A 27,771-nucleotide genomic window follows, 5' to 3' on the forward strand; every position below is an offset into this window, starting at 1 on the left:
AAGATGTTTAGATGGGGTAGAAAATACTATTTCAAGCCCCGCTGGCATAGCTCAGTGGATTGAGTGTGGGCTGCAAACCAAAGTGTCACAGGTTTGATTCCCAGTCAGGGTACATGCCCGAGTTGCAGGTCATGACCCCCAGCAACCGCACATTGATGTTTCTCTCTCTCTCTTTCTCCTTCCCTTCCCTCTCTAAAAATAAATAAATAAAATCTTTAAAAAAAAACAGAAAATACTATTTCAAAAGTTTTAAAGTTTGCAACTATAAGCATTCTTATAGTTGACACACTTGTATCATTTTTTCAGCTGCACTACACATATTAATGGAAATACTTCCAAACATCTGTTTTACAAATACTAATTTTCCCCCAAGTTGTTTACTTTCTTATTTATTGTAAAAATTCCCTTTACCAATACATAAAATTGCCTATTTTATTTGGAAAATAAATTAAATTTTAAATATATTTTATTGATTATGCTATTACAGTTGTCCACTTTTTTGCCCACTTTATCCCCTCTGCCTTGCAACACCTCTCACCAGAATCCTGCCAACCCCCTTAGTTCATGTCCATGGGTCGTATATATAAGTTCTATGGCTTCTTCATTTCCCATACTGTTCTTAACTTCTTCCTCTCTATTTTCTTCCTACCATTTATGCTACCTATTCCCTGTAACTTTTCCCCCATTCTCCCCTTCTCCCTCCCTGCTGAAAACCCTCTATGTAATCTCCATTTCTGTGAATCTGTTCCTGTTCTAGACATTTGCTTAGTTCGCTTTTGGTTTTGTTTTTTTAGGTTCAGTTGTGAGTGTGTTGTCATTTTACTGTTCATAGTTTTGACCATCTTCTTTTTCTTAGATAAGTCCCTTTAACCTTTCATATAATAAGGGCTTGGTGATGATGAACTCCTTTAACTTGACCTTCTCTGGGAAGCATTATCTGCCCTTTTGTTCTAAGTGATAGCTTTGCTGGGTAGAGTAATCTTGGATGTAGGTTCTTGCCTTTTATGACTTCGAATACTTCTTTCCAGCCCCTTCTTGCCTGTAAGGTTTCTTTTGAGAAATCAGCTGATGGTCCTATGGGAACTCCTTTGTAGGTAACTGCCTCCTTTTCTCTTGCTGCTTTGAAGATTCTTTCCTTGTCTTTCATCTTGGGCAATGTAATTGTGATGTGCCTTGCTGTGTGCTTCCTTGGATCCAACTTCTTTGGGACTCTCTGAGCTTCCTGGACTTCCTGGAAGCCTATTTCCTTTGTCAGATTGAGGGAGTTCTTCTTCATGATGTTTTCAAATAAGTTTTCAATTTCTTGCTCTCCCTCTTCTCCTTCTGGCACCCCTATGACTTGGATGTTGGAACGTTTAAAGTTGTTCTGGAGATTCTTAAGCCTCTGCTCATTTTTTTGAATTCTTATTTCTTCTTTCTTGTCTGCTTGGATGCGTATTTCTTCCTTTAGTTCTTTATTTCACTTTGCATAGCCTTCACTTTTTCCTCTATTTTAAGACCATACTCAACTACGTCTGTGAGCGTCTGATTACCAGTGTTTTGAACTGTGCATCTGATAGGATGGCTAACTCTTCATCATGTAATTGTATTTTCCTGGGGCTTTGATCTGTTCTTTCATTTTGGCCATATTTTTTTGTTTCAGCATGCCTGTTAAGTATTAAGGGGTGTAGCCTTAGGTATTCAATAGGGTAGGGCAACCCATTGTCACTGCATTGTGGTGCTGTATGTGGGAAAGGTGTCTGAAAGGGAACAATACCCCTTGCTCAGCTCTCAGCAGGCTTTCAGTCACTTCCTCCACTACCCACAAGCAACTTGGGCTCTTCTGGTGCTGATTCCTGGGTGAGTGGTTTTGTGTACATTCTAGGGCCCTGTGAGTCTCTCCAGCAAACTCTTCTGTGAGGCTGGGAATTTCTCCTGCCACCTCAGCCCCCACAGGTTTTTTTTTCAGTCAAAGGTTTAGAGGCTTTATTTCCCTGCATTGGAACCCCGGGTTGCACCATCTGTCTCACTCTCCAGTTGTTCCTCCTGGTTTATTTACACACAAATGTGGGACTGTCTGCTCTGCCAGCTGCCACCTGGCCCGACCTGGTCCTCCAGCCACTGCCTTGCTGCAAGTCCTCTCCACCCCAGGTGACCAAGACAGGATGCATTCTAAAAAGAGCAACCAGCTAGCCTGGAGGAGAGGAGCTCAGAGTCCTATGAAGTCACCACTGAACAATATCAGATAGCTGCTGAAGAGGTGGAAGCAAAGTTCAAGCTGTATGAGTTTCAGACAGTTTGTGCAGATCTACAAGCCAACATTCTCCAGTCTTACTGCCAGAGTGCCCAGCAGACCCTCAGCTGCTCTGCTCTGGCCAACCAGTACATGTGCTGTGTCAACCAGGACAAAGAGAGCATGACTGAGAAGGGAGATAAAATCAACTTTCAGAACAAAGATAATTACTTCAATATTAATTCCAGAGGTGAAACATTTTTTTTACTAGTGAGAAAGTAACTTATTTAAAGAGAAGACCACTAAAGAGAAGCACCAGAGAGCAGACTTGACAGAAGCACATCATAGTTTCATCAACAATCATTTGAAAAGCCAAGGCCTAGATCAGGGATTAACTATGAAGGACCTGTTGCAGTGTTAATAAACCCAAAATGTGATGACAAAATCAGAAAGCAGCCCTCTCCACCTTTTATATTTTCTATTCAACTTTCTCTTCTAACCAAGGTCCATCATAAGGCAACTTCCCCTCCAGGAAAGCTTGGGGCTGGGATCCGGAATAAGGAAACTGGAGCAAGGAGTGGAAACTGTGGCATGTCCCCATCTCGGGCCAGCATGTGGGGCAGAATTATCTAGACTGTGGTGCATTGAGTTTCTCTCTATTCCTTTTCTCCCCTGACTTTGTAAGAGCCATTTCATTTTAATTTACTGCAATCATGTAAGAAGACAAAAAGGAGAGAAAATATACCTCTTTTATTGGAATAATGTTTATGATTACAAGTGAAATAAGGTGTTTTTTTTACCAACATAAAGGCAACCATAGCTTATACAAAAAAAAATCCTTACCAAATTTCTTTTTTAAAGATATTTTATGAGAAATATATGTTATGGTGGAACTACTACTTTGCCTGGAATTATAAATTAAAAGGATACTAGGTAATGTTTTCTTATATGAAATTTATTAACTGCATGATTGATGGGCAAGTTTTTCTTCAGAGAAATTAAAGAGAAGACTGCATCAACATTGACAATTTTTATTTCATAAAAGCACAACCATTTCAAATACTGTCAAATGTTTACATGACTTTATAATGATATAAATGAGATTAGAAATACCAGTGATTAACAACTGTCACAGAGAAGTTCATGGATTATTTCACTGGCACGTACTTAAAAGAGTTATTGGATTTAAAGACAAATTAAGCATTTCATTTACAAAAAGCTAAGTGGTTAAAATTTGTTGACCTCAGTGATGACAATAGAGAATAAAGTATTAATTAGCAAATATTTTAAAATGAGCACACCTGACTTCCTGCCAAGATGGAGGCATAGGCAGATACACTTTGCCTTCTTACACAACCAAAAGGAGGACAACAACAAATTTAAAAATAAAAAATAACGAGAACCACCAGAAAATAGAACTCTATGAAAATCTGACAACTAAGGAGTTAAAGAAGAAACATTCATTCAGACTGGTAAGAAGGGCAGAGATGACAGCCTGGGGCAGAGATGATGTACATGGAAAGGGAGCAACAGGAAGACAGGTGGGCGAGGTGGCAACTGGTGGACTAGGCGGTCCCACATTTGCTTGTGGATGAACCGGGAGGAACAACTGGGAAGCAAGACAGATTGCACAACCCAGGGTTCCAGCATGGGGAAATAAAGCCTCCAAACCTCAGTGAAAACCTGTGGGATTTGCAATGGTGGGAGAAATTCCAGGCCTCACAGAACAGTTTGCTGGAGAGACCGATGGGGTCCTGGACATGCATGAGTCCACCCACCTGGGTATCGGCACCAGAAAGGACCAGTTTGCTTGTAGGAAGCTGGAGAAGTGACCAAAAGCCAGCCAATGGCCGAAAAAGTGGCATTGTTCTTTCTTGGACCCCTCCCCCACATACAGCACAACAATGTGGTGACAAGGGTTGTCCCACCCTGGAGAATCCCTAACTTTCTGCCGCTTACAACATAACAGGTCCACTGAGACAAAGAAATATGGTGAAAAATGAAAGTACAGATCAAAGCCCCAGGAGAATACAACTACATGATGAAGAGTTAGCCATCCTATCAGATGCACAGTTCAAAACACTGGTAATCAGACGCTCACAGACGTAGTTGAGTATGGTCTTAAAATAGAGGAAAAAGTGAAGGCTATGCAAAGTGAAATAAAGAACTAAAGGAAGAAATACGCATCCAAGCAGACAAGAAAGAAGAAATAAGAATTCAAAAAAATGAGCAGAGGCTTAAGAATCTCCAGAACAACTTTAAACGTTCCAACATCCAAGTCATAGGGGTGCCAGAAGGAGAAGAGGGAGAGCAAGAAAAAAAAATTGAAAACTTATTTGAAAACATCATGAAGAAGAACTTCCTTAATCTGACAAAGGAAATAGGCTTCCAGGAAGTCCAGGAAGCTCAGAGAGTCCCAAAGAAGTTGGATCCAAGGAAGCACACAGCAAGGCACATCACAATTACATTGCCCAAGATGAAAGACAAGGAAAGAATCTTCAAAGCAGCAAGAGAAAAGGAGGCAGTTACCTACAAAGGAGTTCCCATAGGACCATCAGCTGATTTCTCAAAAGAAACCTTACAGGCAAGAAGGGGCTGGAAAGAAGTATTCGAAGTCATAAAAGGCAAGAACCTACATCCAAGATTACTCTACCCAGCAAAGCTATCACTTAGAACAAAAGGGCAGATAATGCTTCCCAGAGAAGGTCAAGTTAAAGGAGTTCATCATCACCAAGCCCTTATTATATGAAAGGTTAAAGGGACTTATCTAAGAAAAAGAAGATGGTCAAAACTATGAACAGTAAAATGACAACACATGGGGACTTCTGGCAAGATGGAGGCATAGGTGGATGCACCATACCTCCACGCACAACCAAGATTAGAACAACAAAAATTTAGAGGCAGAATAACACCCAGAACTGATAGAGAATTTATCTGAATGGAAGTCAGACAGCCAAGAAGTTGAAGTAGACCCGTTCATCCAGACCGGTAGGAGGGGCAGAGAGGAGCAGCCTGGCTCGGGTTGCAGCACAGGTTGTGGCGAGGAGAGCAGAGAGAGTTGGGCACATAAGGCAACTGGGGGCATGTAAGGCATCTGGGGCATGCAAGATCCCAGCGGGTGGACCCTGAGTATGCAAGCGGCAGCTGGCAGACCCAGGGAGCCGGCAACTGTGGACCAGGGCAGAGTGCACAACCCAGGATCCCAGAGAAGGGACTGAGGTCCCACGGAGAATGGAACTACCGCCAGTGTTCCCTCTTGCCCCCGCCCCCGCCCCCGCCCCCACATACAACATCACAATCTAGTAACTGGGGTGCCCAGCCCTGGTGAACACCTAAGGCTCTGCCCCTCACCGTAACAGGAGCGACCAGACCAAAAGAGAGAGAGAGAGAGAGAGAGGGAGAGAGAGACTTGTCTGTAACAGAAGAACAGATCAATGCCCCAGGACTCATCATTTTAAGTGATTGAGAGATAGCCAATCTATCAGATGCACAGTTCAAAACACTGGTGATCAGGAAGCTCACAGAATTGGTTGATTTGGGGTGCAAATTACATGAAAAAATGCAGGTTACCATAAAAGAAATGAAGGAAAATGCATGGAGAACCAATAGTGATGGGAAGGAAACTGGGACTCAAAACAATAGAGTGGGCCAGAAGGAAGAAAAAAAACAACCAAACAGGAATGAATGGAGAAATAAGAATTCAAAAAAAATGAGGAGAAGCTTAGGAACCTCCAGGACATCTTTAAATGTTCCAACATCCGAATTATAGGGGTACCAGAAGGGGAAGGGGAAAAACAACAGATTGAACACATATTGAACAAATAATAAAAGAGAACTTCCCCATTCTGGCAAAGGAAATAGACTTCCAGGAAGTCCAGGAAGCTCAGAGAGTCCCAAAAAAGTTGGACCCAAGAAGAAACACACCAAGGCACGTCATAATTACATTAGCCAAGGTAAAAATGAAGGAGAGAATCCTAGAAGCAGCAAGAGACAAAGAGACAGTCACCTACAAAGGAGTTCCCATCAGACTGTCAGCTGATTTCTCAAAAGAGACCTTACAGGCAAGAAGGGGCTGGAAAGAAGTATTCCAAGTCATGAAAGACAAGGACCTATATCCCAGATTACTCTATCTAGCAAAGCTTTCATTTAGAATGGAAGGACAGATAAAGTGCTTCTCAGATAAGGTCAAGTTAAAGGAGTTCATCATCACCAAGTCCTTATAAGATGAAATGTTAAAGGGATTTATCTAAGAAAAGAAGGTAAAAAAAAAACATGTATAGTAAAATGACAGCAAACTCACAATTATTAACAATCACACCTAAAGCAAAACCAAAAGAAACTAAGCAAGCAATTAGAACAGGAATGGAACCACAGAAATGGAGATCACATGGAGGGTTAGCAACAGGGGAGTGGGAGAAGGAGAGAGGGGGAAAAGGTACAGAGAATAAGTAGCATAGATTGTAGGTTGAAAATAGATAGGGGGAGGGCAAGAATAGTATGGGAAATGTAGAAGCTAAAGAACTTATAAGCATGACACATGAACAGGAACTAAAGTGGGGAAATGCGAGTGGGAGGGGGTTTGCAGTGTGGAGTGGAGTGAAAGGGGGAATGGGACAACTGTAATAGCATAATCAATAAAATATATTTTTTAAAAGAAGTTAGGTAGAAAATAAGCAGGGGGAGGATAAGAATAGTATAGGAAATGTAGAAGCTAAAGAACTTATAGGTATGACACATGAACATGAACTAAAGTGGGGAAATGTGGGTGGGAGGGGGTGTGCAGTGTGTAGGGGAGTGAACGGGGGAAATGGGACAACTGTAATAGCATAATCAATAAAATATATTTAAGAAAATGAGAACACACTCACAACTGAACCTAAAAAAACAAAACCAAAAGTGAACTAAGCAAATGTCTAGAACAGGAACAGATTCACAGAAATGGAGATCACATAGAGGGTTATCAGCAGGGAGGGAGAAGGGGAGAATGGGGGAAAAGTTACAAAGAATAGGTAGCATAAATGGTAGGAAGAAAATAGAGAGGAAGAAGTTAAGAATAGTATGGGAAATGGAGAGGTGAAAGAACTTATACGTATGACCCACAGACATGAACTAAGTTTGGGGGATGATGGTGGGTGAGGGCAGTACAGGGCTGAGGGGAATAAAGGGGGTAAATGGGACAAGTGTAATAGCATAATCAAGAAAATATATTTTTAAAAAAAGAATGCATCCTGCCTCTTTATCACTCAATCTTTCTCCTCCAGCAACTTAGCCAGGTGCTTTGCCTTAACGCATTCCTCCTCATTTTGTAACAGGGTGCAGCCAACAGGGGAGCTCCAAATAGGGATTTGTAATAGGGTCCAGAAGAGCTTGGAGATAATTGGCTCCATACCACAGGACCACACCGCATCAGAATGCTCGCAGCTGTGGCCAATTGTGAGAGGAGCCTGAAATGGGGCTGCAAAGGAAGATTGGTGCTGGGATTTAAATGGAAGCACAGCAGCCATTGGGTGTCTCTCTCTTTTTGGGACCATGTGTCTGTTTAGTACCACACGGCTTTGGTGTCTTTGTTGGGAGCATGCAGCTTGGGTGAGAGTCAGAAGCATGAGTCTTTGGAAGTGCTCCCTTTTGCCACATGGAGGGTGCCGGGAGGACTGTGTGCATTTGTGGGGAACTTTAGCTTGTGTTATTTCAAATAAATAGTAAATTTCTTCCCTTTTCACTGATCTCTGGTATTAAGAGACATTGTTCCTCAGGCAGTGGACAAAATGAACACAGTAGGTGGGGAGGAACCCCTGGAGAAAAAGGGGGCGGTCTTTTATATCATTCAGTGCCCCCCCCACCCCCCACTCTGTTCTGTAACAATTTGATATCCTCTCTTGGAGAATAGCTCTGGTCAACTGCTCATTGACAAGAGCCCTTTCCTGTGGTTCTTTGCCTTGCTTAGTTGTTTTTGATTTTCAGATTCTTTTTTGGGTTGCTCCAATGCCAGGTTTTTAGTGACTCATCTTTTCAATTCATCAGAAACTGAGGCACCATGAGCATCAGAATACTGCTGAAACTTCAAGTCTGATGGAGAGATATCCTTCATATGACCAGATCAATCACATTTTCTGTAAGCCAGATGCCCTTCAACACAGTGATGTTCTGATTTTCATCCTCCTCCAAGGTGACCCGGCGGGTGCTGGAGGTTTTACCCATTGGCTTCTTCTGTCCCCACAGAGTCCTAGTGTGGACCTACAAGCACTTCAGGCCCCCGCCCCGCCCCCCCCCCCCCCACACACACATGGATGGCTCTGGATGTTTGCCTTGCAGAGCGGGAGCAAGGCCACCACCCCAAGAGGCAAGCTGAGAAGGATTTTCTTGCTGAAAATTTATCTTTTGAAACATCATCTAGCAAAGATAATTTCAGACAGAAATGCTGACATACCCTCCCAATTCTAACCCTACATAAAATCTAACACTACCTAATGTTATAATACCTGTTTCTTATTCTTCAGCAATGTTTTCTATGTATCTTCCCACACTGGTGACAAAGGAATACAAATGTGTTTGTGCCTTACAGCTTTATGTATTATTTCAGTCTGAACCACACTGAAAGGAAAAACAGTTTTCCTTCGAGAGGAACTTTATTAGTAAGTGGACTTGTAAATACGTATATTAAACTTAGCAAAATTTCATTAAATGCCAGATTTAGTAACTCTTGATATCAAAAATTTCTGAAAAAACTATAAAAGATTGTCTTTATGTTTTTGGGTGTATATTTTTTAATGCCTCCCTAATCATGTTACTTCTCAAGACACAATACATGCAGGTGAGTTTCTTCATTAATAATGACACAGAAATTCACATTTCAAATAGTTTCATCATAACTTTGAACCTGGAGGGACAGCACTTTTTTGTTAGATCTGATTAGACCTTGTTTAACAACATGGCTGCCAAAAGCTTATTCATAGAGACAAGTGTCAGAGCTAAAGCTTTTTTTTCAATCAATTGTGCTTGCATTATTAATTTTATCTGCTATTTCTCTGTGGGAGTTTCTTAAAGTCACCTGCCCATTTCATTAACGTTAGCTTAGTTAAAACTTAAGGCAGCCCAGGTAACTTGTAAAGCCTCACAAGGAAGGAATGGGAGGTGGTGTCCCTTTGGTCTGGGGAATGTAATTCCCACTCCCTGACTTCCTTCTATTTGACATCATGTCATGTCCTAACACCAGTCTTCCCTTTTAGTAAATGTTAGTAATAAGAAAATTCATATATTGGAACCCAGAAAATGAAAGTTGTCCCAAAAGGATTAAATTATTTAATAAAAAAGTAAAATTATCAAACAAATTTTAAAAATCAAGTAGATAAATGATGTGATCTCAGATAGGAAAGAACTTATGAAGCAAAAAAAAATAATCAAAGAAAATAAAAATGTTACATCTAGGGTGAACATCTACATTACATTAAATTGCCTTTTGTGGATACCCCAGTAAGAAGATGAACAATGAACCAACAATACGGTTTCATATTTTCCCATAAAAATAATATATCATGATGACTTTGAGGAATGAGTGAAGACAGGGAGTATATAAAATGGAGTCACTTTACCAAGCTGCTAAAATTATTAATATGATGAAGGTTAGGGCATGAAGAAAGATCATTCTTGTTCTAACTAGCCTGTACACTTAAACTTTCGTGAACTTTCCAGCCCTGTTAATGCCTGGATGTACATCTGGACCTCCTGATAGCCCTCTAATTACTCCCTGAAGTGCTCACATTTCCAGGCCATCTGATGACCTCCCTGAAGAACTCACATATGCATCCACCCTGACATCCACTATCCAGACCACAGGTACTGACCAGACCTCCTGGCATCCATTGCCCCTACTGCCAGTTATCTCACTGATAACCATCCTGGGCCAGTCCTAGGGCTAAGGGTGCTGGACTGATAATTCTCAAGAAAGTACTTTTTAAAAAATCCCCACCCAAGGATATGTTTATTGACTTTTAGAGAGAGAGGAAGGGAAAGAAAGAGAGGGAGAGAGAGACAGAGAGACATTGATGTAAGAAACACAGATCAGTTGTCTCCCATATGTGCTCCAACCAAAGATGGAACTCACAACCTAGGTATGTGACCTGACTGTGGATTGAACCTGTGACATTTTGGTTTATGGGATGACGTTCCACCCAACTGAGCAACCTAGCCAGGCATCAAGAAAATACTTCTTGCCATAAGAATTTTTTATTTTGCTTTCTGCTTTAGAACACTTCTGTGTTTTTGTGTAGTCGTGTTTCCAGGTTGCAAATTCTAAGACCTTTGAATAAATCTCCATCATCTCCATCATTTATTTCTAGCAAAGTCAGTAGATTATTTTTGAGTTTGTTTGAAAACTTAAGCACAGTGAATAATTATCATATAATACCAAAGAATTCTATGGGAATTTGATAATAACAATAGAACATTAATTTACTATGTGTCATGTAATTCTAAGTCTTTTATTTGTAATAACTCATTCACTTTTTACTACCACATTATATGGTAGCAATAAAGTAGTTTTCTGGTCAAAGCATAGTCAGGTGAATTTGGCCAACTATCATAGCTTGCAGGAGGCAGCAGGATTGACTTGTCCAATTGTTACACTAGGCACAAAGCCTTGGGCTCATCATACTTTTGTGTGTTATGTGCTGCTAAGTTGTCTCCTATTAATGAGTGATGTCCACAATGTCTTGTCCTCAATACCCCTGCTCAGCTCCTGTAGACTTCAGCAGCCTATGGCTTCTTTTACAGCAGGGGTGTCAAACTCATTTGCACCGGGGGCCACATTAGCCTCACAGTTGCCTTCAAAAGGCTGAAATAATTTTAGAACTATATAAATGTAACTACTCCTTAAGTGTTAAGGAGTTGAAATTTGGCCCTTTGAAGGCAACCAGGAGGCTGATGTGGCCCCCAGGGAAAATGAGTTTGACACCCTGTTTTATAGTGTCAATCCATCACATATTTGAAGGATTCTTTTCCTGATGCCTTCTATTCCAAGCATTGTTGTCATTTTCAGAGAACCCTAACTCTCCTTATGTGCCAAAAGTAGGATAGCTTCAGTTTTGTCATTTTTTTTCTTTCACTGATGTTTCAGGCTTTGTTTGCTCTAGTCCCCACTTGTTCATCTTCCTGGTGGTCCAGGGTATTAGTGGAATTCTCCTCCAACACCTAATGAAAACAAATCAATTTTTTTCCTTTCAGTCTTCTTCACTGTTCATTTTCCACTCCATGCATAGTAATTGGGAATATGGGGATGTGGATAATCTTAGCTTGGTCTCTAATGACACATCTGTGCTTTTGGTGATCTTTCCTAATCTTCCACTGCTGCCCTTCCAAGTCTCAGTTTTCTCTTGATTTCTTGACTGCAGTCTCCATTTGAACTGATGATTGATCCAAGGTCAGAAAAATATTAACAATTTTGATGTCTTCATTGTTTATGTAACAGTGTATTTCTCCCATAGTCATGAATCATATATTCTTGATGTTCAAATGCAATTCTGCTTTGGCACTTCCTTCTTTCACTTTCATCAGAAGTTGTTTCAAATCATCGCTACCATACTTTTGGGTCCTATAAAAATATTTTAATTTCTTTTAAAATGAGAAGGAAAACAAATTACCAGTAATGTTAAGGCTGAAGAAAACATTTTAATGCAGAATACTAATATGTTCATCTTCATATCAATACAATTATAAATATAATTTTTAATATTATTTTATGGAAGAAGAGGCCAACAAAGGTAAAAGTATCTAGGGCCCACAAAAGTCTGAATGTGGTCCTCTGTGGCAGAGCTGCATTTTGGTCCCAACCAATGTGACATAAAACCTAGGTTTTTTCTGGGACACAATTTGCCAATGTTTCATAAGGGATAAAATTATTCATACCCTTGATTACTTTTTAAACTATGACAGTAAGGATATGGAAGATGATTTATGAAAGACATTTATTTATAATTTGGTTTATTTGAAACCAAACAAATATGTAATAATAAAAGGCTGGTTCAATTTTAGCTGTCAACTTAGGGGCCTGGGTGAGTGCTAGGTACTTTGAATGGAACTGAACAAAGTGGGAAACAGAACTTGAGATTGCTGTGAGTGAAGGTGAATAGAGCAGGAAGCAGAAGGAAGCCTGTATGTATACAGAGACAGACTGAAGACCTCTGCTAGACATGTACATTTAATGTCTGAGAGGCACTTGTGGGTGTGTTTTTGAACTTATTTTTAATGGGACTGGGCAGGTGAAGAAAAGTGAGGGAAAAGTTAGAGGAAACTGTGCTTGGTAAAGTGGAAATCAGTGAGCACAGTCAGAGGGCTCTAAAACATTTTCATAATGGGTGACTGGACATTTGAGTATAGTGGCCTTGAATATCATGTTAATCTTTGTCTTGAAAGTTCTGAAGGCCGATGAAAGATTTTAAGTAGTGGAGTGACATGCCCAGATGCATATTTTATAATAATCATTGGAAATATGGTGTGCCTCACATCCAGGGATGATGTCAGAGGATGCAATGGAGAGAAGAGAATGTGCATTCATTCAATCAAGAGATGCCAAATGCTACAAATACAGAGTGTAATCCTATTCTTGGTACATGATTCTTTCACAAGCTTAATTATGATGGAAGAAGAGAGAGAACTAGAAAGAAGTTTTAAAGTCAATGTCAAATTTAAGACAGAAAAGACTTAAACAGCCAATTTGCTGAGGAGTTTTGCCAATGGAAAAGGTGGAGTTCAAGATATGCCAAGGAGAGAGTAGATATGCCACAGGAAACAGCAGACAGTGAAGAGGGTCACTTTGAGGAGGAGCAGGTCTACCCAGGATGGAGACAGAAGGAACACTAGCCAGCTTGGGTATGGATGCAAGTACTTTCTTAGTTTTGGGTACAGCACTTGGGCAAAAATTATAGAAATCCATGCTTGATGGTCTTTATTATGCCTCTAAAGTAGAAGACCAGGGTATAGATCTTAAGAAAGATTCTTCAGGGTTAATCAGGCTCAAATTCATACCTACTGCATGTAAGGGAACTGCTGCAGACTGGGCTGCCAGCCTCTTGTACTGGGCTCCACCCATCTGAGCACTCCCTTAAGAAAAACCTTCTGGTATTATATTTCAACCAATGGGTTGAAACCTTCCTTGTCCAATCAGAGCTGCACAGCTGCATCCTCATTTGCATCTCTATCAGCCAATCAGAGTGGCTCCATAATGACCAATCAGAACACATGACTCTGACCAATCAAGACAGTGTAATTTGGACCAATCTGTGCAAAGTTGAATTCCTCATTTGCATAGAAATTGCCCATTCAGGGACCAGAAACTTCCTGTATATAAGGGGCCTCCCCTTGCTTTATAAGAGCACATTTTTCTCCAGAGCTTGTGTCTTACCAGTTGCCAAACCGTTCACCTGAGTATAGTCTTTCCTTTTACCACACTTTGTAAGCGGACTCCTTTTGGTTGGTTGGGTGGCAGCAACCTTTTGTTGTCAAGGTCATCTGGTGAGTAATGTGGTCACCACCGACTGTATTGCAAAGTAGTCCTTCTTCTGAAAGAAACACAGAAAGAACAGCACCTGTGTTTTGTACAAATGGGTGTGACAGGCTGCACTGCATGAGACTCACCCGTGTATTTGCTCAGTATTTTGTCATTGTACTCATGCAGGGCGGAGTGCAATATTTGGTGACCAATAAGGGGTGGTAGTCCTCTGCTGATGGCGTTTATTTACTCTTGCAATGTGTTCTGCAGCGCCCAGCTTGTCAACAGATACTTATTTAGTATCCACCTTTGCTGTAACGCGTTCCAAAGGACTGCCAGTGCCCGAGGTCCTCCCTGGAGGAGAGGCACTACCCCGACGCAGCCGCAAAGTCAAGGCAACCACTTGCACCTCCACCAACCCAAGGAGCCTCTCTCCAGTCTCCGCCCCTCTGTGGCTCTAGCTCCGCCTCCAGATCCAGGCCACGCCCCCAGTGGCTCGGGGCTCCGCCCTCCTCTCCCATTGGCTGGCCGTCCCAGACGCCCGGAAGACCAAGTGGAGGAGACTTTCCCAGTGGCGTTGCTGGTGCCTTGGCTGCGCATGCTCGGGGAAGCAGTGGGGTCCGGATCTTTGGGCCGGGTGGAGCGTTCTTGGGGAGGGAAGTGTAGGTCCACGGAGGTGATCGCGGTGGGGCGGGTGGGGGGGGGAGGGCCTGGTGGCGAAAGAGCTTACAAGGGGCTGCAGGCGGCCTGGCTGCCGGCCGAGCCTGCGGCGAGATGGCGGTTCTGGTCACCGAGGGCTAAGGCGCCGCGGGGACGCGCTGCTGCGAGCTCCGGAGCTGGTGAGGACGGTGGAGCGCGGACTGGGCAGGGGGCGGGTGGGGACTCTGAGGCCGAACCCTCGGCCAAGGCAGACCTCTGCGGGGCGGGGTCGCCGGGCTGCCGGGTGGCCCTAGCTTAGGCCGGAGTGAAGAGTCCCGGTAACTCTGCTGCGCGGCTGCTCAGCTGCTCACCTTGTCCCCATGCCACCCTGAGACACCGGGTGCACTTCCTGCCCACGCCTGGGTTTCCGCACCTCGTCCTGGACCGCGTTCTTCGCCTGTATCACCCAGTCCTCCTGGCTGCAGCCCCAGCGCACTCCACCTCCATCCCGGTGACCCGCCAGGTCCCAGTGACCTTGCAGTTTTTGCTAGCGATTGGGACCTCCTCCTGCCGACCTTTACGAGATGTTAATTTTGTAGTTGGCTCATCGCTTTGTCACTTTTGAGGGATCGTCCTGTGCTAGGTACGTCCTTTACCTCGTTGCCTAGGAGTGAAGCTGCCTTGGCTCCCGTGATGACCTGACAAGACCACTCACCGCTTGTTGACATTTTTCCTCTTCCAGCCGCTTGTCGTGGCTTTCATTTTCTGTTGGATAAGTTTTATGTATTTTTTGTGTGTGTAGCCTAATGTTCAAAAGGATTTGAGTTAGTGCTCTAAAATGCTATTGGCAACAGTGGTGGAAGAGGATGATGTCTAAAATTCTCTCTCCCCCTTTGGCGTTTTTATCTGAAACACCTGGTGACCAGTTGCAGGCAGGTTTTCACAAGAATTCCCACTTACTATAAATGAATCTTACCTGTGCACTGAGTCTTTGTATTATACAAGCAAAATCACCCTTTAAAAAAGAAAGGCATTCTTTTATGTATGTGTTTGCTTTTAGTCATAAAGTAGTAAGTTAGCTTTTATGGAAATGATCACTTTTCATAAGCAGTTAATATTTTTTCAAATTGAATACTTAGTGGCCAAGTATTGAGAGCCACTCAGATTGAGAAGTGTTAAATAAATGGAATAGTTCTTTCAGATGTAGCTTATTGACATTTTCAAATAGTTCTTCCTGGACTTTGAAAAGCAGAAAATAAGGGCTATGTTTTGGAAGCCTGGTGTGATAGAGGATGTCACAGATAAAGTCTCTCTGCCTTCAAAGAGAGGAATCTACTGTTCACCCCAGGAAGTTTGAAATTTCTTTTACTACTTTGCACAGTTATTAAGCATTTACTGCATGACTGTGCAAAGTGTTTGGGAAATATAAAGGTGAGCATGATGATGGTTTCTGCCTTCAAGGACTAGTTAGGTGGGTAGGACTATATATATATGCCTCATTTGTCTTTTTTATCCTCACCCAAGGATATAGGTGGTTTTTGTTTTTTTGGTGTGTTTTTGTTTTTGTTTTTGTTTTAAGAGAGAAAGGGAGAGAAAGAAAGAGAAATGATTGATTTTCTCCTGTACGCACCTGACCATGGATGGAACCCATATGTGTGCCCCCTGACTGGGGATTGAACCCTCAGGGTTTTGGTGCACAGCACTGTGCTCCATCCAACTGAGCCACTTGGCCAGGGCTCATTTGTCTTTTAATAAATAGTTAAGGTACCTGCAGAATTCAAATTTAAAAAAGGAAAAGCCCACATCTCATTTGGGAAGGTGGGATTTCCTGGCTTGTGAAATCTTTAAGGATGACTAAGAGTCTTGACAGGCAGGGAAAGGTAATCCAAGTAGAGAGAAGGGACTAAAGAGCACAGAGTTCATACATCTGAAGAGATGGAAATAATTGTTTGGATGGAGTATAAAGTATTTGTACCAGTAGTGAGGGTGACAAAGCTTGAAGTAAAAATTAGACCAATTTATGTTTGCTTTTAATGCAGGCAGATGACCTTGGATTTGGTAGACAGTGGGGGTTTCACAGATGACTTTGAGTTGAGAATGTAATGTAAAGCTGTTTTCAGAGGGTTAATCTGGCAGCTGTTGCAGTGTGGATTGAAGTAGAGAAGACTTGGAGGTAGAGAACACCTCGTGGTTGCTGTGATCATAGGTAGCGAGGGGCTGAGCTGGGGCCGTAAATACAGGAATGGTAAGGAGGAAGGAAGTAGTAGATTAGACAGAATTGATGATGAGAGAGAAAATGAGGGGAGAGAAAATAACTGAAGGTTCTGATTCAGGTTATTTGGGTGAGTAGTAGTATGATATTGAGCACATTCACAGAAGCTTTATATTTGGCATGTGTTACTTTGTAGCAGGAGTTCTCAATCTTTTGGGGATTAGTAATCCTTGGTGGAATTAAAGAAACCTGGCCTGGAAAATTTCCGTATGCACCTTTGCTTTTTGCTTAGCATTTTAGAGTATAGGTGGCAAACAGAAGGCCTGCGGGCCGAATCTGGCCCTCACCTTTTTTTATCCGGCCCAGCATCTTGTTTCTACCTGGTGGCAACGCCAGCTCTTTGCCCCTAGTTAAGGAGTAGTTACATTTATACAGTCCTAAAATTACATTCAGCCCTGATATGTGGCCCCTTGCCCCCGGTGAAAATGAGTACGGCACCCCTGTTTTAGAAAGTCTGTGGACCACCTGTAGCTTATTCATGGAACCCCTGAGCCAGTGGGTTGGCCTGGAAGCAGCTCTCAGAATTAGTTGGGGCTTTTAAAACACTAGAGCTCTCAAATTCTTTTATTATTGCTTAGAACCCTTACTGTAGAGACACACTATATTTACATCTAAGGACACTGTCTCCTTACGCTTGTGTTGTTGTTTACAGTGAATTTTGACTAATTTATGTTATTTGCCATTATGTTACAGAGCAAAGTAGTCCAAGAGGTTAAATGATTTGCCCGAGTATTTCAATTAGCAAGTGTGTAAAGTGGAATCAGGAGTTGATTTCTTTCTTGTATGATGTATGCAACTGGTTTATCATCATTGGGTATAGTTACTGCCTTTATGTGACCTTGTCAGTGAGGACTAGATGATCCTGGGAGGTTCCTTCCAGTTAACAATTTGATTCTTGGCTCTTAGGTTTTCATTGGACTATCTGTGTGCATTCTTTTTTCCATGTGATGGAATGCTGGTGAGACTGAGGGATGAATTGAGTGTATGGAGAGCAGGTAGTGATATTAGGCCAGTCATTTACTTATTTCCTTTGTAATCTCAGTCTGGATTGGGGGATGGGATAGGGTAGGGTGAGGTGGGGTGGGAAGAGAAGTAAATGAAATTTACTTCTGAATTGTGTATTTGGAATTATAATTACAGGCACAGTTTGGAGATATTGTGGGTTTGGTTTGAGACACCACAATAAAGTGAGGTTTCATGTATTTGCTGGTGGAGGTTCTTGTCTTCCAGTGGTTAAAAAAAAAAAACCCAGCACCTGTGAAGTGCAGTAAAATGAGGTATGCTTGTAACTACACTCCTCCCTGGGTTTTGAGGAAACTATGAAAAAAACACAAGGAACCAGGTAAGCATTATTTTGGTTATCTATTACTATGTAACAAACAACCCTAAAACCAAAGACACTTTTTTTTTTGGTCATGATTTTGCTTTCCCAGGTTGCCAGGCTGGTCTCATTTGAACGTTTCTGCTGGTTTTGCTGGTGGTCACTCAATTGGCCACATTCAGCTGGCAGTTCCCCTGGGTACTGGTCTCTCTGTCTTTTTGCTTCTCTCTCCCTGTCTCTTTTTCTTCTTCTTCCTCTTGTACCATATAGTCTTGTCTCAGGGCGCCTTGCTCGCCAGGTGGCCTTTCCAGAAGGATTGCTGGCTGCAAATGGTTGCTCAGGGCTCACTGGAGTTCAAAAGCAGTAGCACCCAGGTTTTCCTCAGCCATAGTCTTTGGAACCAGCATAACATCATTTCTGCCATATTCCGTTATTTACAGTAAGTCACAGGTCATCCCAGATTCAAGGGAGAGGGACCAGATAATATGAATCCCAGGATTATACTGGACCCATTTATTACATAAATGGGGCTTCTGGAAAACTCTTGGGAGCTGACACTTAAACTACCTAGTACTTTTAGTACTTTGTATCTGGGCCCTCCTTAAGGAAACGAGGAATAAGGTAATGCTCATCTCATCCAGGAACAGGTAGATTTCAAGAGTGGAAGCTAGGTTTTTCTCACTTTATGTTCACCTCTTGTCTTTATGTTACTATCTATTTTAGTAGCTTTTTTTTTTTTTTTAAGTTCCAGTTATCTAAGTGGTGTTAAGGCTAACTGGAGTGAAGGAAATGAGTGTTTTGTTATTGTTATATTATAACTTATGAGTGGAATAAAGAATCAACATCTCATTTAAAGAATTTAGGTGTGGCTTTGGAGCACTTTTGAAGCATTTCATGTACGCTCAAAAAATGGACTTCTGCATCCTAGTGCAAATCTGCTGATTTCTGAAAATAGTTCATTGGCTGTTGTAGGGAGGAATTTGGTGCTTGACTGTACTGAGAAACATGATCATGTAGGTAGGAAGGGCTAGGGCAAAAAGAAGGGGACAGGTAGAATTACATTATGGTGTTTCTCAATGGCTCTCCTTTCTGCTTTACATTATTGGGTAGTTTAAAAGTACTAGCATTGACAGAATTGTAGGTATGGCAGCTCTTTATTTAAGAAACATACACTCTTATAATAGCTGTTTAGTATACCCATATATTGATTAAATAAGATGGGATAAAGCAAACTGTTGAGTCCTGACTTAAGATGGATACTCTGGCCATGTAGCATCCCCCACATGCCAAGATGTCCTACACTTGTATGTGTTTAGTTAGTGTGGGGCAGAAAGATTAGTTCAATGAACTTAAATTAGGATGTTTACCTTAAAAGTAAATAGACTAAAAGACTCTACACTTACAGTTGAAGTACTGAAAAGGTAGGCTGTCATTTGGGATAAGAGTTACAGCTTTAAAGTTAGGTAGAACAGTGTCTGTCAGTACTGCCTCATAGTTGTTGTCTCAGTTTTATCTTCTGTAAAATGTAAAGAATATCTTTCTTGCTGGATTTTTGCAACAATTAATTGAGATAATGTTTGTAAAGCAGAAAGCATAGTCCCTGGGACATAAGCAGCCCTTAAACCATTTTTATTGCCCATAATTCCTTATTAAGTTGAAAAATTAAATAAGTCAATTTTTCTGGGAGCCACTCATTTCTCAAAGACAATTATTTTGGCATGAGCGGAGCTGTATATCAAATCTCACCTAATGAAAAAAGTAACTTGCTAACATGAATCTGAGAAAGAGACCTAATGTGGCTGAGCTGGTGAGGGTTTGGCCGTGCATTCTGGGAAGGAAATACTGTTAACACCAGCATCACAGTTATCTAGGATATTTGTTAACCATGTGTATTGTTGAGTACCCATTTGAGATCTATGGTATGGTCCCTGATTGAAGGGGTTAAGCATTTCATGTTTAACAAATAACTCAGATGTTAGTTTGAGAAGTGCTGGTAGAAACTAAACCTGTGTTTTGGAGTTCTGGTGCTCCTGCAGACCACTTTCTAAACTACAGCTCCTGAAACACACTGTGATGTAAATACAAAGAGAGCTTAACATCTGAACCTTTCAAATGTTTAAAGAGGCATAAAGTAATTGCCCAGGACTTTTCTGAAGAAACCCCAGAACCTGATACATGGTGATTTCAGTAAGGAACAGGCAAGAGAAGTGATCCAGCAGGAGGCATCCCTCAGGTTTACTTATCCAAACAATTTCCCCATACTTCTCTGAAAGAAAGTCTTTTGAATGAAGACATTTCTTTTTTAAAAATGCTTATGGAAACTGTTAAGTTAGACATTGTGATTAGTTATCAGATAATGTGCTTTTCACTTTGCTCGGATAAGCTACTCAAAAATAGAGCTTCTCTGAGTGAAGTGTGTCTGATTTAGAATTTGGTTTTAGGGTAGAAGAAGGTAAGGATGCCTTTGTCTGTTGTGGGGAAAGCCATTGCTTAGCGGATGGCATTGATTTGGGAAGAAAGTCATCAGAAACAGTTTAAGTTTTAAATTGATTAATGAAAAAAAACCCCCAAAACTTGAAACTTGTTTTCTCTGAGTTTTGCTTAGGGCAGTAGTGTGTTGCGCGTGGGTCACCGGCCAGCAGTGACCACGGAACGCTGTGGATGGCTCGACAATACGCGAGAAAAAACAACACATGCACAGAGACAGACTAGTTTCTGTGGGGAAGTAGGGACAAAATGGCCACCCCCCCTAGTGGGGAGCGCGCTGATTTACCGTCCATACCTGCTTTTATTAGGCTCATTTTGCATAATAATTCAGGTAAAGTACAGTACTCATTAGGGGAAGTAAGGAACTATAGAAAACAAAGAACTCTGCCGGTCTATTGAGTTGGGGGGTCAAAGAGCTGTAAGACTGAGGAACAAACTAACTTCCTCCTAAGACCCTTCTCATTCAACTGAGAGCATTCTAAACAAAGAAGGTTTCACAGTAATTTACATGTTCTTTCTTAGGCCTGATCACCCCGGGAAATCCGCACTTCTCAGTACCGAGCTGTACTACCCTGTCATTGTTTCAGGCTTAGGTGGAGCAAGGGAACTAAGGCCACCGAGAGATAAGGAGATTTTCTTCCAGACGCTGAGAACTCAGACTTTGTCAAAGCCGAGGAGTGAGGGTCCATCACCCCATTTTGCTGCAGCCCCCCAAGTCCTTCTTTTGGGGGGGGCCTCCCAAAGTGATCGTGCCTGGCTTAGGTCGTTCTCCCGTGGGGAATCTTACCCGTCTTTGGCTAACCGACCAAGCTTTTTGGGGTTCAGTCATGAATAAAGCAGCAGAAGCAGCATTCCTGCCAGGAAGATAAGCTTTTATCTCCTTGCTGGCTTACGGTTCCAAGGGCGTTCCTTAGCCTTAGCTAGGCGGGGGTTTCAGCTTCTGATACCAGTCAGGGCGGTTCCCAACAGTAGTGGTGACAGTCTGTATATGTCACTTAAACCCTTTTCAGTTCTGTGACCACAGCTGTCATAGGAATGGCAGATCTTTTGATTGGGGTTGTTACTGGAAAACCTTAACCTATGTCTATATCAGCCGTATTTTTATCATGTTAGTACGTTTTGTGGTAAAAAAAAAAAAGCCAAACCTCTGATTCTGTCTAAATTTGAGTGGAAAGGATTAGTTGACATTTGTTTGAGGAGCCTATTGTTTTGTGTGTTTTCACTGACTTTGTGGTCAGTAGTTTGGGGAGAAAAACAATAAACTCATCTCTTTTTGTCCTGTGAGCTGTGAAATATGGTGTGACTGTTTAGATGTGTAGACCCAGAAGGAAAGTATACCTTGTATCCTTTTCCTAGGGTACAAGTCTTGGTGATTTTAACTTTTTTAAAACTTTTTTTGTGATTCATTTTTTTAAGTGTGCCTATTAAAAGAGCTCAGTCCTTCATGTAAGGCAAACCTAGGTCTTGAGTTCTGGCACTGATTTTTGGCTGAGTAAGCTTGGTCATGTTCATTTTAGATTAAGCCCTAGTTTTAGCATATGTAAACAGTATTCATATGTAAAGTAGTAATAATAATAAATTCACAGATCTGTTGTGTGGCTTAAACCTGGCACTTAGTATTCAAAATATTCACTAGGATGGGTTCATGTTAGCTTTTCATTGATGTCAAACATGTTCCAAAAATTACTATTTCTTAATATTAGAAAGGTAATAACACTCCATATACTATGTTACATAAAGCCCCCATAAAGTCTAGGGCAGCATCCTGTGCTTTCTTTGGCAAATGTTTGTTAAGTGTGGGTAAATAAGGACACAAAAGAGCCACATGTCTGGTCAGATTTTGCCACCCAATGAGTTATGAAGGAACTTTAAGTTTTTAGAGCTTTTGGGGTTTTGGATTTATGGATAAAGGATTGTGTTCCTATATTTTAAGCATGAGAAGAAATGCATATTCAAGGAGCAAAATTTTAACTATTTAATTGATTATCTCACTTAGGGAAGTTTCTGTGTTTTGAATTAAAATTTGCCTCTAAGAGTGAAGATATCTGATGAAAGTTTATACTTGCAGCATGCTTTAATATTCTCAGGAAGAGTATTTTTAAATAGTAAATTAACACTATGTGTCTGTTACTTGAATAAACTTAAAAATATCTTGAAATTGCATTTATAACAAAAACTTTAGCAGTACTATATTCCTCTCAGCTGCCTGAATGTAATTTCAGTCTGATCCTGCTGCAGATGAAGGGTTTACAGCAGGGTCTGTGACTGCTGCTGTCTGTATTGTTATGGAAGTACAGCAGGTGGCTCTGCTGGGTGGTTCTGCCATAAAAGCATGGAGGTTGTGGCAAGGGTGGCTGTGGTGCTAGAGCCTAGAGGAAATTAGCACTGGTTCAGATGCTAGATGCAATGCTAGTTCCCCTCTTCATATTAGTATCCTCGTTTTACAAATAAAGAACAGAGTGGCATGTACACAGAAAGTAGAGTTGAGGCTTGGACCTAGGTCCTCTTACTCTGAAAGAGTCTTCCTTATCATATTACCCCAACATGGTTTTCTCAAACTAGAAATTGGCACTTTGGAATTGGAAAGTTCACAGATCTCCAAGGCTGCTTAACTGTGGGCAAATTAGAATCCTTAATGTATTTGGAAACACTCAGGAAGTGTTTTGGAGTGAATGTCATGCTACAGTTGTGACCACTGCAGTGCAGAGAACAACTAGCCTCGCTAGCAAGCCTGACATCTAGAGGCTTTTGACCCTGAAAAAGGGTCTCACCTCTCAGCCTCAGCTCTAGGCTTTCATGACTCTGCTTTCTGCCACTTCATGAGATGGAGCAAATACAGGGTATTTGAATACCAAAATATTAAAAAATTTTGGATTAGAAGGAAAAAACATCTGGTAAGCAAAACTAATGTTATTAAAATACCACACTTTGAAACAGATGACAAATTATTTATGGAAATATTTATGCCATTTTGAAGTATGAGGTTGTAATAATATAACTCTATGAAGTTTGGTCTTTGCAAAGTAAGAATGTTATGTTGACCTGGGTTTTTCCCAGAAGACATGGACATGATTTCTTAAAAAGACCCTACAGCTTACCTCCTCTTCACTCTTAATGTGTTTACACTCTTACACATTGTCATTTTAAAGATTACTTATTTTTTCTTTTTCAACCTTAAAAAAAAGCATTTTCAGTGACTAGCTTAAAAGCCTCTCAAAATCACCCTACTGTGAATGTTTAAGTGAAAAAAATAAGTGAAGAGTAACATCTGATTGATGTGGCAAACTGCTCATTTTAAGGCATGGGTTTAGCTCAGCATTTCTTGTTTTATATTCTGTTTTCGCAGTATAGATGTGGTGAAAAGAGCAGTGGGTTTGAGCCCAAGAATTCTAGGTTCAAAATCCTGACTCACTAGTTTTGTGGCCCTGAGCACTTTTAGTTCCTGAAACCTGATTTTCCTCATCTGTTAGTAGGAACAATCAAGACTCTGAAGAGTAATTATTAACATTAGAGATAGTTTTTATAAGGTGACTGACAAATAATAGGAGCCCAATAAGTGATCACTATTTTTCTTACTATTTTTGGAACCAGAGACTTGATTCAGATTCCAAGTTTAAGACTGGCTGCGTTTCTATATCAGTTACACACCAATTTAAATGCAGGTGGTCTCAAGATAGGAATGTTCTGTTGTCTGTTCTGGCCAGGGAGTATTTACAAAAAGCCAGGGAGTGCTTTTTATATATTTAGTTGATTCTGTAAGTTTGGAACCCAAGTTTTAAGATGCTTAGTGTTATTTGAATCTTGTTTCTTAATTGACATGCAGCACAGACAAGGGAAACCTGTGTCTACTGATAATTGCTAAGGCATGGGGAAAATCACCAAATGCAACAATATTTGCTTGAAAGGTTTTGGTATTTTGCCACCATAAACATAATGTTGCATATTATGAGAAATGGAGGATGTTATTAGTAACAAATGATCTGATTCTCATTGCTGATACTATTTGGCATTCTTCTCCATTGTCAATATAAATAAATTTACCTTTTGAAACAAATAGGAATTATCTTCCTAAATTAACAGTAATTAGGAAAAATTTGTTCAGTGCATGACAAGTAAAAATGTATTTCATTTCTCTATTATGACCTGAGGAAGAAGGGGATGGAGCAAGCAGAGGAGGAAAGGTGTGATGAAAGACAATAGTAGTGCCTACGTTTTTGTTTTGTTTTTAGAGACCATAACTGTTTGACTTTAAAATTAGAATAGTTGCTGCTAAATTTGGTGAAAGTATTTTTCTCCTCACTAATGTTTCCTAGTAGAGTACAAACATTTTTGATAACCCTTACTTAACAAGGAAGGAAAACATTTTTTTTTTTTTTTGGTAAGCTGGTATAATGTATTATATATTTTTAAAAGGTGCATTTGTTTTTGAGCAACATCACCATCTTGTGGTCTTTTAGAATATTGTTGCCAAACCTACGTTTTACAACTGTAAGCATAAATTGCTCTGACGTTGGCCAAGGAATAAATCTAGTTTGTAATGAGCAGTTCTTATTGTACATGGAGGGTAGGGAGTAGAAAATAAGTTTATTTTTACACTAGGATTGCAGCTTTGAAAAAATGTACTGGAGGAAACTAATGGTATTAAAATGAAAACAGTTGTAAATTAGTTTGGTGTCATTATGCATGATTGCTATTATTTCATGTTTTCATGAAATATGCAGTAATTTTAGTCAAGTAATTCTAAGCTAGAATGTATGATGTGTTCTGTGCTCCATTTCTTATTTAGTAAGATTACCCAGGCCAAGAGAATTCAGATGTCATGTCTCACCACCAGCCATTTAACAAGGTTGCTTTTGTCTAGGACAGTGTTATCTAAGCTGGCAGCTCTTAGAGGACTGTTTTCTATATGAATTCTTATAATTTCTTTTTCTATTTTGTTGACAATTTTTTAAAAAAATTAATCAATTTGAGGAGCAAGGTAGTTTATTTAATAAAACATCTGAAATTAAATAAGGTTCTCTGGTTTTAAGCCTGCTTGTTGTTTTGAGATTCAGTTGGCACTAAGGGTTCTTTATTAGCAGACAGGTATCAAACACTCATGGGCAGCAGGCTATGAGGGAAGCATGTGGATCAGTGGTGAGGATTTGTCCTGTACTTTTGAATTTACAGTTAGTATGTAGTAACGAAAATAAACCTATCTTCATGAATATACAAGTTTGAAATAGGATATCAGGATAAAAACAGATATAATTTATTGAATATGTACTATTTGGCAGGTACCATGCAAAGTACCTTTTCTTAGTGTCAGGACTTTCTTTTCAAATTGTGCTTTGATTTTGTGGGATCAATGCATATGCACACAAAGAAGTATTTGTGGCAACCCTGAAACATCTCTGGAACAATTGGTTTCCTTGTACTGTAAAAGTGGTTCAGCTGTTATGGGTCTGGTAGGTTTCTGTGGCTTGCTCTTGGTAGCTCCCCACTATTTATAATGTTTTATTTATTTACTTATTTTTTATTTTAATCATTGTTCAAGTACAGTTTTCTCCCTTTTACTCTCAATCAAGCCCACCCACCCATCCCTTCCCACTTTCCTCCCATTACCACCCTCCCCTTAGTTTTTGTCCATGTGTCCTTTAAATTTGTTCCTGTAAACCCTTCCTATTCTCCCTTGAAATTCCCTCTTCTCTCCCCTCTGGTCACTGTCAGCCTGTCCTCTATTTCAGTGTCTTTGGTTATATTTTGCTGTCTTTGTTTCGTTGTTTAGGTTTCTGTTAAAGGTGAGATCATATGGTATTTATCTTTCACTGCCTGCCTTATTTCATTTAGCATAATGCTTTCCATCTCCATCCAAGCTGTTGCAAATGGTAGGGGCTCCTTCTTTCTTTCTGCTGCATAGAATTCCATTATGTAAATGTACCATAGTTTTTTTATCCATTCATTTACTGATGGGCATCTAGGTTGCTTCCAGCACCTAGCTATTGTAAATTGTGCTGCTATGAACATCAGGGTGCAAAGGTTCTTTTGGATTAGTGTTTTAGTGTTCTTAGGATATAGATCCAGCAGTGGAATGCAGGGTCAAAAGGCAGATCCATTTTTAGTTTTCTGAGGAAGTTCCATACTGCTTTCCCTGGTGTTTGTACCAGTCTGCAGTCCCACCAACAGTGCACTAGGGTCCCCTTTTCTCCACAACCTCTCCAACACTTGTTGTTTGTTGCTTTATGATGGCCATTCTGACTGGTGTGAAGTGGTATCTCATTGTGGTTTTAATTTGCATCTCTCTGATAACTAGCGATATTGAACATCTTTTCATGCGTCTTTGGATTTTCTGTATGTCCTCCTTGAAGAAGTATCTGTTCAAGTCCTTTGCCCATTTTTTAATTGGGTTGCTTGTCTTCTTAGAGTGTAGTCATGTAAGTTCTTTATATATTTTGGAGATCAAACCCTTGTTTTAGGTATCATTGGCAAATGTTTTCCCATACAGTTTGTTCTCTTTTTATTTTGATACTGTTTTCTTTAGCCATGCAGAAGCTTTTTATTTTGATGAGGTCCCATTTGTTTATTCTTTCTTTTATGTCCCTTGCTCTAGGGGACATGTCAGTAAAAATGTTTCTGCATGAAATATCTGAGATTTTCCTACCTACATTCTCCTCAAGGACTTTAATGGTGTCACGTTTTATATTTAAGTCTTTTATCCACCTTGAATTTATTTTTGTATAAGGTGTAAGTTGGTGCTCAAGTTTCATTTGTTTGCACGTAGCTGTCCAGTTCTCCCAACACCATTTGTTGAAGAAGCTAGTTTTACTCCATTTTATGTTGCTGCCTCCTTTGTCAAATATTAATTGACTGTAGAGACTTGGGTTTATTTCTGGGCTCTCTGTTCTGTTCCATTGGTCCATGTGCCTGTTTTTATGCCAGTACCAGGCTCTTTTGATTACAGTGGCCTTGTAATACAGTTTGCTATCAGGTATTGTGATCCCTCCTACTTTGCTCTTCTTTCTCAAAATTGCAGCAGCTATTCAGGGTCGTTTATGATTCCATATAAATTTTTGAAGTGTTTGTTCTATGTCTGTGAAATAAGCCATTGGTACTTTAATAAGAATTGCATTGAATGTGTAAATTGCTTTGGGTAGTATGGACATTTTGATGATATTACTTCTTCCAATCCATGAACACGGTATATGTTTCCATTTGTTTGTGTCTTCCTTGATTTTTTTCTATTTATAATGTTTATATGGGAAAATTGGTACTGTGTTCTAAGCACCCATTGTTCCCCCAGACTTTTCTAAAAGTCCAATTGACATATCATTTGGGTATTATTATATGACTTCTGATTATTTTGAATAATTAAGGCTAGA

At 40.5% G+C, this 27,771-nt stretch overlaps 1 protein-coding gene and 1 long non-coding RNA gene across 6 annotated transcripts in view; one reads left to right on the forward strand and one right to left on the reverse strand.

Moving 5' to 3' along the window:
- Positions 1 to 11,295: 11,295 nt before the first annotated feature.
- On the reverse strand, positions 11,296 to 14,953 carry LOC123825755. Its single transcript, XR_006786955.1, has 3 exons — positions 14,705 to 14,953; positions 13,608 to 13,764; positions 11,296 to 11,798 (listed from the first exon to the last, which is right to left on the reverse strand). It is a non-coding gene; the product is annotated as an uncharacterized LOC123825755 (long non-coding RNA).
- Positions 14,383 to 27,771, forward strand: part of WWP1 (WW domain containing E3 ubiquitin protein ligase 1) — a 117,506-nt gene continuing 104,117 nt past the window's right edge. For all 5 annotated transcript variants that reach the window (XM_045849381.1, XM_045849380.1, XM_045849383.1 and 2 more), the window contains exon 1: positions 14,383 to 14,533. The gene's annotated coding sequence lies outside the window, so the exon portion shown is untranslated. The remainder of the gene's footprint in view (positions 14,534 to 27,771) is intronic.

This window comes from Phyllostomus hastatus, unplaced genomic scaffold (genome assembly GCF_019186645.2).
Source record: "Phyllostomus hastatus isolate PE091 unplaced genomic scaffold, TTU_PhHast_1.1 phas_contig_65, whole genome shotgun sequence".
Lineage (NCBI taxonomy): Eukaryota > Metazoa > Chordata > Mammalia > Chiroptera > Phyllostomidae > Phyllostomus > Phyllostomus hastatus.